Source organism: Cuculus canorus, chromosome 3 (genome assembly GCF_017976375.1).
Source record: "Cuculus canorus isolate bCucCan1 chromosome 3, bCucCan1.pri, whole genome shotgun sequence".
NCBI lineage: Eukaryota > Metazoa > Chordata > Aves > Cuculiformes > Cuculidae > Cuculus > Cuculus canorus.
Window position 1 is genome coordinate 105,644,861 of NC_071403.1, and position 15,051 is coordinate 105,659,911.

Below are 15,051 nucleotides of genomic sequence, written 5' to 3' on the forward strand. Positions count from 1 at the left end.
GGAATAGTCTCAGTTTCTAAGCGACTACTCACTGAATTTTCTAACCCATCAATAATCTTTAGATCTGTGCTGTCATTTGAAGTGCCATCTCCCACTTCCTCGGAGGTGGCAGAACAAAGGGCCTCACCAGCACCCCATTCCCCAGACAGGGGAGTGCCATTCCCAGGCTTTTTTCTGTCAAGCTTTTTTCCTGTCTGCTGCACCAGGCAGGAACCTGCTGCCATTCTCCTCCATCACCTAAATTTATCTTCTCAGCTGACTGGAGAGAGGATGGGGAGTCCTCTGTCATACAAGGCGTGCCTGCCTGCTGGGTCTGAGACAGGGAGCACAGGGTGTTATTCCAGTGGTCAGTCTCCCTCTCACACTCCATGGTGGTCTTCAGCCTGCTTGCCTCCTACCTCAGTTCTGTCACCAAGGATAGGAGTTCCTCCACTCAAGCACAGGTGAATTCCCCATTGGTGTCTGATACCAGTGCAAGAGGGACATGCCCTGCAGCCTGGCGTCTGGGTGGCAGCATGTACCAGTGGGGCTCTCTATGGGAGGCTGCATCAGTTGTGACTGGTGCAGTGCTCGGAGCAGTCTTAACCTTCTGCCAAGTGACCGCCATGGTTCTCTGGTCCTTCTGGCTGAGCTCCAGCGCTCTCCCTGCTTGTCCTGCCTGCACAAACTGCTGTACAAGCTGTGGTGCCCCACTTTTCTGACATGCCCCACACCTATTTGTCCACTCCTGTTTGCAGCACTCCGGTCGCTGGCACTCCTTAGGGTCCATTTAAATTACTCACGGCTGCTTCTGCCTTCCCCCTTGTCAGCCCCCATATGGCAGTTGTCGCTTCCACAAGTCAGGAGCCATCCACCACTTACTTGCTCCCTCCTGGATTTTCTGGGCTTCCCCCATTCAGGCAACCGCCTTTTAGCCTTGATCTGGAGCCCAGCCACAGCGCTTACCATCCCTGTTGTTGATTCTCACTAAAGTCAACTGAAAAGCTGAGGGAGAAGGTGACATAGAGGGAAAAGAGACATAAGAACAGTGGGCAAGTGGACACTGAGTGAATATTTCACTAGAAACCTCAAGACAATTCTCCTTGATGAATGCTCAGATCATCTCTACAGGAACTACTGTAAGATGAGGCAGGCTCCACCTTTAAATGACTTTTAAGTCAAAATCCCAGGTAATGCCAGCAGCACTACAAAGCCCCTTTGAAAGCCTCACTGACGCAGAAATTTTCATCTCATGGGGCAGCCAGGAGCAGGAGTTCCTGAGGAACCAGGCCAAAAGCAGTTTCCTCATAAATAGTAGTAATATCAGAAAGTCTCCTGGACCTCAAAGAAACCAGTGGACCAAGGACCTAGTCACTGGACTGCATTGGTCCATGGGATGCTGCTCAGGTTATGAATCATGGAAGCAAGGCAGTCATATCCTGTTATGACAGTAGTGTTTATTTTTCTCGCTCCTTCAGCCCTGAACCTCTGTGCTGCGCCTGCCACTAAGTCTGCCAGCTGCTGAGGTTGTAAGGTGGATGGTTGTCAACAGGAACTGAACTATAATCACCGAGTCATTTCACAGTGGCTCCTGAAGAAGCCACTAGCTGGCAACCATTTCGGAGAAGAGCCAGGAACCTGCAGGGCAAAATATTTTCCAGACTCTGGCTTTTTCTGTTGATGGGAATACAAAGCAGGAGAATGTACAATTCTGATTTGGTACTCTCCATAGCCAATGGCCTTACCGAGAAGTAAAAGACTGGCCAAGGACAGCAGCTGAGGAAAACCAAGCTCCCTGTCTGGTACACACCGCGTCTGAGGTAGTTTTCTTATGTAAAATCATTTGATAGACAAATCTAGTTCTGCCATTATGTCAGACTTCAAGATTGTATCACAGACTCTGGAGCAACAAACATTAATTTTGAGCACAGGAACTTTGTAGGTCATTTTCTGGTTGAAGATAACAAGACAGTAACAAGTACTGTATTTAAATTTTGTGATGCAAGGGAAGAACTGTAGCCCCTACTCGTGATGTTCATCTCAAGCTCCTCAAATAAAGATTAAATGAAGAAGCCTTGGCTAATTTAAGCACAGTAGGAACTTCACCAGTGGCTTCCACGGGAGGAAAGTTTCATTGCACAGCTATGGTAACATCATCCCAGCCACTGTGGTTTTACAGGGTGCCAGCAGACCTAACACGGGTGATATTTTTCCAAGAGTGCCCTTATTAAAAGTGACACTGTGGCTCATCCAGACAACACAACTGTGCAAAGGTTACCTTGAAAGGAATTGTACTGAAGATCCCAGTGCTTCTCTGCTAGAAGATGCAATTAAAAAAATATAACTTTAAATAACTCCCAAGGCTGTGTCCTCATTGCTGCAGGAGAGTGGGAAGGCAGATATTTAAGGGACTTGTCTTTCCTTGATCTTCTTTAAAAAATGCTATTAATGCTTAAAAAGTTCTCTTTTCTGAAATTAGCCATTTAAAGCAGAAAAGTACTAGGCCTGTCAAAAGCAAGCTTTAGGTTAACTGGTACAAGCACCACAGTGCCGAGTGAGGCCAAAGTTTCTGTAAGGAAATAGTTGTACAATACACCCCCTCTGAAACACATTAAGATCCAATCTTCCTGCCCTGGAAGATTTCGTCTGACCTTAGCAAGACTGAGCCCACAGGGTACACACCTTGCAAAGCCTTCCTGCCTCCCTTGTGCCACAGAGCAGGATTATCCCTGGGTCCAGGTGTTCAGGGACCTCCTGTGACAGCTGTGGCTTCCTATGAGACCCAGGGAGCCAGCAGGCAGAGAAGCAGCATAGCAAACTTAGCAAAATATTACATTTGTATCAAGCCAGAAACACTTTGCCCCCACTAGACAATTTCACAGGCATTTTATAGAGTGTCTTTTGTCTTTTTGTTGGTCTCACTGTCAAAGTATCACCCCGATGTCTTTCATTTGAAGACTGGTTCAGCACAAACCTCACAAGGCAGTCTTTTACCCGAAAATTAGCACCTGAAGACCTTTTCGAGGAAGAGAGGCTATGACATCAGAGAGCGTGCTGTTATCACTTGCTTAAAATTCTCCTTTGGGAGGTACAGATATACCAGTCCCCTGGGGACCCCCCACCCTTCCGAGGGGAGACCATAACACAAGCACAGTCGATGAAGTGGTGAAATTAAGAGGAGTGTTCCACATGCTCTGGAGAACGCTTTTGACCACAAGACGGGACTAAGCAGCATCTTCTAAAATCAAAGGTTTGCCTGCATTGGGAATAGCAACTTCATGCATGCCACCTGCTTTCTCAGGCCAGCTAAGGTTTGTAACTCTGTGAGTAGAGCAGCAGAAGTTTAGCACTGTCTGTATCACAACAAAAAGCCCCAGTGTCTTTTACCAAGTCATCCTCAAGTCACCGGCTGGGCCTGTGCAGGATGGTGTGCAGCACTTCCGTTCCCTAAGCACTGTGCACTGTCCAGCTTTTCCCAAATTCAGAGGTCTGACCCCATGTGGGCTGCAACAATTATAAGAGTATTTACAAGGCTGACTAAAGTTCAGTTTCATCCAATATCTCTGCTAGTGCTACAGATCTAGCGTCACCCACATCCACTGGAAAACTTCTGCTTCCCATTCCACTGGAAGCAGTGTTCCCTCATCTTATGGTCTTCTTCCTGGTTTCTCAATAAGATGAGGAAGGAGGCAGAGTAATATCGCATTTCTAGCATCCATTTCTCAAAATGTGTTACTATGAAAAAAATCCCCAGTTACTCCAGATTCACTTCAGTATTTCCTTCATCTCAGTAAGTGCTTCACCTAAAAGAAGAGAGGGAGTATGAAAAAATCTGGCTCCCCTTGTACCGTTAACATAGTTGAAGAATTTGACAGGTGAAAAAAGGTGAAAAAGTACCTGTGTAAGTGGCTTTACAGGTAAAAAAACCTCCCTCAAACAAATTACAAGAAGCATAGATGTTATTATAAACAAATAAATACAGTTTCACTATTAAGGAGCTGTAGAACTCCTCTGTGAAGCAACTGTCTGGGGCCATATGACAGCAAACTACTTACATACCAGCAATATGCTCTGGTGGGTAGCAGACAAGACAAACATTAGATAAAGGATCAACAGCTCCCTGCAAGAATTTATGTATTCAGCCAGAAATTCTTTATGTATCAGGTCTTTTAGGAAAACACTCTTTTTTAAAAAACATACTCTAATAAAAGCTTAGTGCTAAATAACCCCAAAGCCTATAGAGCTGCCTTTCACTCTCTGTTTTGCCTTGGTGAAGTCTCATCTCTCAGTTTGCACAACATAGATGGATGGTATAGATAAATGAGGAGATTTATCTATAGTAAACAGATAGTAAAAGCACTAGGATGAGAAAGATATTTATGCCAGCTGGCTCTGTCATTCCCTAGAAATAATGAAGCAGCGGTATCCCATGAACAGTAATGATAACAAGACCCCAAGTCGTTCTTGCTTTTGCTGAGTGCTTCAAAAAGTTGTCACTGTCTTTAACAAACACAGCTCCAAAATATTCAAACAAAATCTGCTCAAAAAACTACCCACTTTTCTACATCAGCTATATAGCTATATAGTATAACTCTGCTACATTTAGTACTTTTCTCAAAAGGATCTCCCTGGAAGACAGGCAAGTGTGATTACACATGTTTCATGGATACCTGAAAGTACTAGGATGCTTCCCTGTGACTCTGCTAAAAGAATTTCTACCACGCTTCTTGTAGGGGAAGTGATAAGCGTTCCTCGCTGCAGCACAGGACTTTGTCTTTATTTAGGAGTGTGTCCATGAAAGTCATATGGACACCATGCTGACACCATAGCCCAGAGTCATCATTCTTCACTTTCTTCTCTAATTTGAAGTAATTCACAGCAAATTATATATCCCAGACAGTTTCCACTGTGCTTGTAATTTTAAATAATTTCAAGCATGTATATAACTGACATGGATTCAGAATGGGGCAAGAATGGTGCAGTGAAAGAAAGGCTTATGCTACTCAAACAGGCAAGAACCATCCTCACACGTATCATCAGCTCAAAGTGATGCAAATTCAGTGCCTCATCTGCTACAAACACGGATTCAACAGAAGTTTAGGAAGAGTGCATGGGGCTCAACATGTGCCCCAGCACAAGGTCCAGGCACAACTCTAACGTCCTTCTAGATTTTAAGAAGCAGGGCTGCTGCCTCTTCTAAGTGATGTAGGACAGCCCTTCTGGAATTACCCTGGAGACAGGCTGCTGCATACTGAGCAATGACAGGCAAGAACTTGATGGTACCTACCGGTCCGAAAAAGGAAAACACAGAAGATAAAAAACAAGGATTACTGACAGCTTTGCCACAGCTTTGGAAATCAGGTAGTTCATTGCATCCTGCCAGCACAAAAATCTGTATCACCTCAAGCCCGGAGGAACAATCAAAGTAATTACTGAATAACTAAGCAGAACAAAGTATTGACTTCAAGTTCTTTGTGGTCATAAATCCTGGGTTTCATTTTCCAGGCTGCAATATTTTCCTTGCTTATGCACATACAATACCTCAGGAAGTCTTTACCCACCAGTCTGCTCGTAGCAGTGATCATTCTGGTGGTCATACACAGTACCTACATTATATAAACTTCCTTTGATTAAAAATAATAATTTTCCTTTACTATCATGTCCATACTTAAAAAAAAAAAAAAAATCAACCAAAACAACTATGTTCCCATGCGTTTTGTTAATTCTGGTCTTCACACACATTTCTGGCACAAACCCACAAAATTAACAGATGATAACTAATCACTTAAACTTGTGGATTGCATGAACACTGGTGCAAATCTTGGGCCCAAAGGCTGAAGTATTGCTCCAGCAAAATTGTTACTAGTTTGAACCACAGCCTGCAGCATGAAGATGACAACATTAGCAGTGGAGATTTGGACAAAATTTATCTTTGAGGAAGCACAGATGTAATCTTGTTAAAGCAAACAGATATTCTTGTATTGATGGTAAATTTAATCCATGATACTGATTTCATTCCCCTTGGAGGTCCAGATAAACATCTGGTATAAATCAGTTTGATTCCTTTGACTTCAGTAGGATTATAATGCTCCAGGCCAGTTAAAGATCTCACCCAATGACTGAGGAATATTTACTTATTTTCATTTAAAGCTGGCAAATACTATTAGCTTTAAGTTTCCAACCAAAGGCAAAGGGGAACTGAACAAAAAATACTTTTTCTAAACGATGTAAGAAAGAAAACGAGACATTATTTCAGCTCACTTCAAAACATTCCGTTCAAATTCAAATGAAAAGAGCTAGACTTACAAATACATTTAAACTTTTCTTCAAAAAAAACCAAACGAGCAAGGAGACAGCCATGGGGTTGGAGGAGAGGCATAAATCTCTGTGCTTAACAGTACTGTGTCAAAATGGAAAGACAAAGTTGTGCTTCAAAAACACTGACATTAATTATTTCATTTAGGGACCAACAGGGGAAACTTCTTTTTAAAAAACAACAGGGCAAGTTCTACTCTATGCGATACATAATATTTCAAAAGTTCATTTTCAGACTGAATATGACCCATCTAGGGGAGCAGAAATGTGTCCTTTCAAGCAGTATCTAGTTTATACTTTTCATGACAACAGGAACAGCAGCAAGGGACCATCACAATCTCATTCATCTCAGTTGCTCCGCTTTCAGAGTCTTTCCCATATTTCTGATTCCATTGTAGCATGAAATAGACTTATAGCAATATAAAATTAGCAAATGTAGGAACTTAGAGACAATCTGGTTTCCCAGCTGAACTGTGGTTGATAAAGATGCAAGAGATACACTCATTCACGTTGCATAGGAGTGTGCGTGCTTAGCTGTTGCATTCATCTCCTCTGTCACCAGTTGTGGCAATAGGTACTTGTACACAGTGCTCCAAATGCAACCACGGGATGCAGGAGCCTTGGAACAGTGGTGCACAGCTGGCACTAAGTGTGTAGCTCAGTCTCCAGATTAAATTACCTGGAGATATGGGTCCAACCAGCATCAAAACACAGACTCCCTATTGTTCAGCAGCATCAGAAATAGACTGTTATGTTCACTGTGAGCTAGAGGCTATCCAAACCCTTTCACTAGTTGGGAGGGACCTGAATGCCTGCTCTTTCATCTGTTTCTGATGCCTGACAGTCAGAGGTAAGGTGCTGCTTCTAAGCAAGGAAGCCTTTGAAAATCTCAGCTGTCAAAATCACAGCCATTCCCAGCTCAGCCTACCTGTGCTGTGCTGTGCTCTCAGCTTCTGCTCTCTCCTCTCCCCTGTCCTACAGCAGATGTAGTTCATCGTACTCATCTTCTCTCTCTCATCATGCACCTCCTCAGGGCACGGCCAAATGTTTCTGCAAAACCAACTCCTACTAGCTCCCCAGTCCCCCTTTCCCTGCTTCTTGCTCACATCAACATCCAAAGTACAGGATGTCCCTCTATTTCACGATCAATGTATGTTGTCGATATAATAAAAACAACTGTGTTTGTTCAAAATGAAACAAAATTTGGACAAAACAATCTCTCCCCCTCCCTAGAGACTGACGTGGTTTCCCTTGAAGCATTGTCGGCTCTTGCCTCCAGGGAAAAGATATCCAGTGCCCAAATAACTTTTGAGTCCTCCTTGGTATCGCTTGACAAAAGTTTCACTCAACTGAAATAACATTTCTTTTGTTACATGGTACATAGTCTGATGGCAATTAGAAGGATACTCAATACCAGGGACTGTGTAGACCCTGGATGTGTGTGGCCCTTAAAACCAGCTGAATTCAGCAGACACAAACCCTCAAATATAACAGCAGCAGCTTGGCATTGCCTATTTCTTTATAAAAGCAGAGTTTATTGCCTCCTCACAGCTGGTTCCTGGGTAGTATCAGCCATCTGAAATTTGAGTTTCTTTCTAGGAACTTCATCTTACCAGTTACATTTTCATTCACTCTTCGGAGTTACAAAGCAAGTGAAAACCAAGACTGAAGTCTGCTCCAGGATGCTTTTAATTTGAGGTGATGTGCAGATTCCCAGCAGATCTTATCCTAAGAAGGGTTCAGTAGGGGTGCAGTCGGCTCTCCTGGCAGAAAAAATGCATCATTTTTAATATACAAGACAAAAGCACCAGCCATTTGGCCCTAAGAGACTGATTTTCAGTACAAAACAAGTAAATATTGGCATCAGCTTTGAGACATAAAAGTAACATCTATTCATATTAAACTAAATGGGAATCACTCAGTTCAAAGAGAACAGATTTGTGTTAGATGGACAGTCACAAGAGACCCTAAACATCCCTTCCTTTTTTGAGGTTTGTCTCTTTTTAGTTTACGCCAATCTTTATAGAATGGCTCAGCTGTAGCCCAAGACATTTTATTATTTTCCAACATAAAGAGATATTCCAAGTCCCAAAACTGGAGAGTGAAAAGGAAAGCAAAGCTGAGTAATCAAAAAGCTTTTGGAGAACACTAGAACAAAAGAAATGAGAGGGTGGTCACCCTCCAAAGCTTTCAGATAGATAAACTAACTTCAGGAGCAATATAAATTCACTATCTGTGCTGCCTTTATCAAATACGCCTCGGTTGGGAGCATTATTTTTACTACCCAGCTTTCAGACAAAGGTGGCTTTTCCAGCAGAGTGCAAAGGCTGCACAGCAAACGTCTGCCTGCCTGGGGAATAGTATCCCAAACACGCTTGATATCTGTGCACGATAGACACCGAACAACTGCAAAATCGATCATTTTCCAAATGGCCGAAGCAATGAAATTCACTGTCTAGCTGTCATAGCTTCACAAATCTCACGTCTGTAGTATTTATTTATTACCTGTCGTGCACTTTGTTTCTCCTGTGAAAACTGCCTTGTATGTGCTCTTATGATCCTCTTACCACACATTGATGCAAATGAAATTTCCTTATCATTAGCATAATCTCATGTGCATTTATAGTTACATAAATTTTGATGGAAGTCTTTCCCTACCATTTTCTTTATCCCAATACAAAGATCGTGTAAAGAAATGTCCCAAGGAAAACCTGAAAGTTTGTTATAGAGACTCACGTTTATCATGCACCTTTTAGACTTTTATTATGTAAGGCCGAGTAACTCATCAGCAGAATTTTTAGAAAGGAGAAAATAAAGGTTTCATTTTTTTTCCAAAAAATGTTCAGGTCAGTTTTATCTATTATAGCAACATAGAGCGTGGCTTCACCAGAATTCTGATTTCATTCCCTGTGACTTACCTATTTTTTGATTATTTCATTTATCCAGCAGTGTCCTTTGGGTCAGAAGTTGCCTTTTCATTTTAACTCATTTAAAACAGAAAAAGCTAGGTACCCAGAAATTTCTGAATATCGTCTTCCATTTGACAAACTTCAGCATTTCATATTTATTTTCCAAAGTCCCAACAATACGTATGTCACCAAGATGCATTTGTCTCCCTGTGCATACAAGTTCTGTTGTTTGAGAGGTGGTTGTTATTTAGACCTCTAACTTGCATTATCTTACACAAACCATCGGTCCACTAGCTGCCAAACACAGAAGAGGCGTGCATCTGCTCATTTGCTGTGAATATGAACAAGTCTTCTGAGGGCTGTGATTCCTGCAAAACTCCTCCCCCGATCTTTCCTGCCGGCCTCTATAAATCCCATACTTTTGAAACAAAATGCTGGGGCACCTCTGTTTCTGATCTAATTGTATTTTGGTCAATCGCTTTCTGTCAAATTAGATGAAATTGTCATCTTCATACTACCATATGACATATACTAAAGACTTTTTTTCATCTTTTACATACAAAATACATGTCTTTTCCCAGAAAAAAAAAGAAAGTTGTGTTCCATGTCATAGTTCCCTAGGCTTCACTGCAAATTGTGACTATGATGTTGGTGGGTACTGTCTAGACAGCAAAAACTAAAGTAGATTTACCAGATTATCCATTAGAACAGGATTTAGGAACTCATGTGACTTCGGCAACCCACAGAAAGATCACCCAGCAAAATAACCTGCCCTACCTTTTTATAATTATACAGTAAACATGAATGCAGAGCCTATGTACAGTGGGAAAACAAAGTGAGCATTTAAAGATGTGCTGGTTAGCTGACTGGCAATTAAATTATATGTGGTGTGGCGAAGTGCAATTTAGATCTTGCAAGGTTTTGATGCTTGTGTTTGTACGTACACTGCTCAGTAGACAGCAGTATAACTGTGCAAGCTTCAGCGTGTGGCAGCTGCCAATGTACTTCACATTTCTTTTGAGGGGAAGGTCTCTGCAGTAATGCAGAGAGCTCAACTCCTACATTTGGTATGAGCGTCACCCCCCTCAGCTGGCTCCCACACCTCTGAGATTTCCATCTATCATATCACATCCTTCTACCCCTGGATGAGAAGCTCTCCCAGAGTGGCTAATCACTGTCACATCTGCTCTAAGTCAAGAGCCAGTCAGGGATTACACACATCTAACTCATTTAGGTAACTGTATCATGTATCTCTGTTGATGGATGGACACCAAATATTTGGCTCCAAACAAGGAGATGCTTCAGGCAGAAAAATGCACAGTAAGGGCATGATTTCAGAGAGACTTTAAGCCAGGATTCATCAGTAGCCCTTTCCCCAGCATAGTGGCCGCCACTCATTCCTGCCTCTCACCTGTCATTTTGCTGATGTCAAGCCAAGTATTCCTGGAGCCTCAGAGCCCACACGGTAAAAGAAGTCATCCAGTGAACGATAACCTGACAATAAGAAAAAATAAAGGTAGGTCTCAGCACGGACGGGTTTGTCTAACTTGCACCACTACACAACACCACCAGCAGGTACAAGGCCACCACGGAGGAGGTCGCAGGACTCTGTGGGTAAGGGCAGGAGGGTAAAATGATTGCTCCTTGTGATGACATCTAATGCCAGGGGAAAACTGATGGAGAGCTGTGCCACAGCCAGATAAGATGGGCAAAGCCCACAGTGAGCAGTGAGTCAGAAGAGAGCCAGCCTGGCAGCACACTGAGATGAATTCTCAAAGGTCCAAGCACATGCAAGTTCTTTTCCATTTAAGTCTCACATGAATATCCGTGACTGTTTTCCCTACTGTGCATGCTGTAAACAAATACTTCTGCTCATGTCTTACCTTAGTCTTATTGATATAACAGTGATTTCACCATACCTTGCAGGTATTTCTTATCCAAAGGGTGTAGTGAAGTGTAGTGAATCTGCAAGCTCTAGATCACCTTCAGAATTGCCCAAGCCCTGCAGGGTGTTTTCTAGAGTATCCAAAGGGTGCAGGAATGTGCCCCAAAGAAGTTGCATGAGATAGGTTGAGAGAGAGCAATGGGCATCAGAAGGAATGTGTGCAATAACTGTCGGGACCCTGAGCATTCTAAAGAATTTTACATGTCAATAATGTCTTAGAGGCAAGTTTCAGCTGGAGAGATTTCAGCCTTTTAGCATCAACACAGTGGGTTAAGCTGAAAAGAGAAAGAATAGACCAAACATTTATTTTGAAAATGAAATTTGAGCTGCCCACAGCCAGTTTTGCACTTGCTCTTCTATTGACACAAGAGGGTCGATATTTGCTATTCTCTGGCTCCAGTGGGCTTGCCACAAATACGGATTTGCATGAAACTCAGCATTACCAAGGTTTCTTGAAAGTAAGCCAGAAAAGAAAAATGCACTCAGAGATTTTATAAATGAGTGGGAACCCACCCACACACTACTAATTCTACTGGACAAGTGTTTTGAGGAACTTGCCTCACTTAAGTACTCTGTAAATATGACTTGCAATAAAAAAATGCAGTATTTTAGCTGTAGATCAGTCTGAGCCACACCATAGCTCGAGTGTCAAAACTTTTGAAAAGATCCCTGGGACTACAATTCTGTCAAGCAGTGTCAATGCTGCAAGCCAGGATCAGCTGAAGAAATGTGGATTACATCTGCCTCATTGAATCCTGTTATTATCGTTATTACTTCACAGCTCATTTTTCCTTCCCAGCGCAAGGCTCTCCAAGCACAGGAGTTCACTGAGCTCCTGGTAACTTGCCACATATGCTAACAAAGCTGGCTTTTTTTCATGGTTTGTTGGAGCAACATTGCAGCTGTGCTTGTGGCCTTTGCTCCCGTGTGCAAAACCCCCAGCCTCGCAGGTGAGCACAGCAAAGCCACACATTGAGTATTGCCATGTGGCTCATTTCTTCCTTCCCCAAAACCCATTGCCTCTGCAAGATAAGCCTCTTTGCAGCAAAGACCAATGGTCCGCTCTCCCCTCCTGCTACCCATTTCCCACAGGCATAGCCATTTCCCTGGTTGGGCTTTAACACCCATTTCCACATCCTTGGTGGCAAACACTGGCAGTGTGACTGTACCAGCTGCCAACAGTTGGGGCTTGCACCAAATGCAATAATAATACCATAAAAAGCAATTTTGGCAAGCACCAGAAAGACCTATTTATCATGTCCTGCAGTGGGCATTCCCCATGGCTACCAGCTTTTCTGCAGGTTTATATGAAGGCAAACATTGCCTCCTGGCTCAGCTGGCAAAGTTTGTGCAATGTTAATGTTGAGCAGTTCAGGCTTCTTGAAAGCTTCATCTGCAGCCTCTTTAGTTCATTTTGTTCATTTTTCCATTTATGAAACATATGTTCTTTTACAGGCGAAATTATCACAGGCTGTTAGTGTCTGCAGCACATCTTATTCCACAGAGCTGGTATTTGGTTTGGCTGTGGCTGCCCATCACAGGGTTTGCTAATTCTTCTATTTTCTCCTGGCAGTATTAATGAGGTAAAGGCTCACCTTCATATTTCTGATGTCTTTGTTTTAGCATACATTGGAAGGAACTACAACAGCTCCTAAAAGTGCTAGAGAGACCTAAACTACTCATGAAAGAGACTACAAACTCAAAATCCACTTACTCTTTCTTTGCCTCCTTAAGAGCTTCTTTGGCAACACCTGAAGATGAGGCAAATCCCTTCACTAATTTACAACATGTTGAGTTTCTTTTAAGGCATCCAGAACTGGAGAATGAACACTCAGAAGTACTGCGTCCTGTTGCCCAGCACCTCTGTTTATCTCTACAGAAGAGTGAAGTGTGGGTAAAGAAAATAATTACTAATACAGGTAATTATATACAAGTGCTAAGATTCAGTAGAGCTGATAATGGCTTTTAGACTCTTAGCCTTCATAGACTGCTGTGGTTTCTCTTTTCATTATGAACTTAACTTTCTTTTTAGTCCCTTGTATTTCTGAAGTATCTCTTGGAGAAGCCAGACAAAATAATGTTGCTGACTACATGTGCCCAGCAACCAATACCTAGCATGCCTGTGATATGTAAAAACTCATTTAACATTAATAGGGCCATAAGTTCTTGGGGAATTTGCCCACACTCTGTAAACTCAGACAAGCAATATGGTTGTAGGTAAAATAATTTCAGGCTGAGGAACTTTGAGAAAGGCTACATCCATTCCTATATATTTATAAAATGTTTAACGTAGGAGCTTACAAATAACTTCAGATACATGTTGTACATCTTAGGAATGACCCACCCATCCTCGCCTTTGCCCATTTTATAACCCGTGACTAGAAAAGATGAAGTTATACCAAACCTTATGCTAGAAAGGCAAAATATAAAATTCGTTTGGGGGGGTTGGGGATTTAACACAATACTTTTAGATCTCATGGTTGTTACATAATGGCAAAGTTGGGAAAGAGTGTTCTCAGCTCTCTGATGTTCAGCTTTCTCCCTCTGTAAAAAGGGATTAATAAAACTTACCTATCCCACAGACATGTTGAGACAATTTTTCTACCACATTTTTAAGTCCATTTCTGAGAGATGTTTTATAAAAGCAGGCTGTTATTAAAAGTACGGTCCTTTTGGAAAAGCAGTTAAAATAATTAGTTGAATATTCTAGTGTATTCCACAGTCTTTTTTTTTTTTTTTTTCCTTACACTGCTGATCTACATTGTGTACTTTAAGACTGACATAGCTACAAAACAAATAACATTTGCCCAAGAACTCTTCTTTCAAACACCACCAAAAAATTGGGCAGATGAAAAAGAAGGAGGTCTTTGCCATCTCTTGGGTCTTTCCTTTCTCATCAGATGAAAGCCTAGAAGACAATAAAACGGAGCAACATAAATCATAGAAATCTGCGTGGCATTGTCTCATTTGATGCTCACTACAGAGAACATACATTTTATGGTTTTCAGTCATGATCTTTGCATGAGTAATGATTCCCTTTGTTACTAAGGATCTCTATTGGTGGCAAATTAATGTACATGGATTCATTAAGCATGTTTTCCTTTGAATGTGTGGTTGTTTTGCTTCCTCCTCCTCAGAATACAAACAAATGCTGCTCTGCATCACTGCAGTGTGAATCAGTAGGGTTCTTTCAATCTTACAGGCACAACCAGAAAACAAACCATGGCACTAATGTTTTTTAAAACAAGTTAAAAATATCACAAAACACACTTCTTCGTCATGCAGGGCTGGATTCTGATCTTAGGAAAACCATGAAGAGGGAGTAGTTTCAAAGAAGCGAAGGAAATTATACTCTCTGTCTCCTAGTAGAAGTGAGGATTTTGGTCCTTTGAGGATATTAAGTACATATGAATCTCCCTCCACTTTGATCTCTTTCCTGCACTGCCCCACTGCCAGCCCAGGCCCCACTGGCTCTCACTTCATGCTTTTCCCAAACCAACAGCTGCCACTCAGCTCTCACCTCTTCTCTAGTATCTTTTCACCCCATTTTTCCCTGGCTGCACACAGACTTCCAATTAGAGGGATATTTATTTGATGTTATATAACTATATTATCTTTCTCCTCTGAAGGAAAGCTAGAAAACATAACTGATATATTTGCCTCTGTCCTCCATGTCAATATTGAAAACATCTCTCAAATAACCTCATAGTGTATATAGCCTAAAGAAACCCCTTCTACGCACTTTTAAGTTACTGTATACCTGACGTGGCTTTTACTTTAAGCCAAGAGACAAAACATGACAATAGGCTGATAATGCACAGTCAAGCATAGCTTTGAATTTCCTGAGTGAACTGTTAGAAGTTCGTGTCAGAAATTCAGTACTTACATAAACAAAAAGGAAAA

The 15,051-nt window shown here is 42.0% G+C and overlaps 1 long non-coding RNA gene across 1 annotated transcript in view; it reads right to left on the bottom strand.

Annotated features, from left to right (window-relative positions):
* The window catches only part of LOC128851888 (uncharacterized), a 35,208-nt gene extending 24,511 nt beyond the window's left edge, over positions 1 to 10,697 (bottom strand). Inside the window, exons 1-2 of the long non-coding RNA XR_008449420.1 lie at positions 10,615 to 10,697; positions 7,908 to 8,057 (exon numbers count right to left, since the gene is read on the bottom strand). This is a non-coding gene — a long non-coding RNA (uncharacterized LOC128851888). The remainder of the gene's footprint in view (positions 1 to 7,907; positions 8,058 to 10,614) is intronic.
* Positions 10,698 to 15,051: the final 4,354 nt, after the last annotated feature.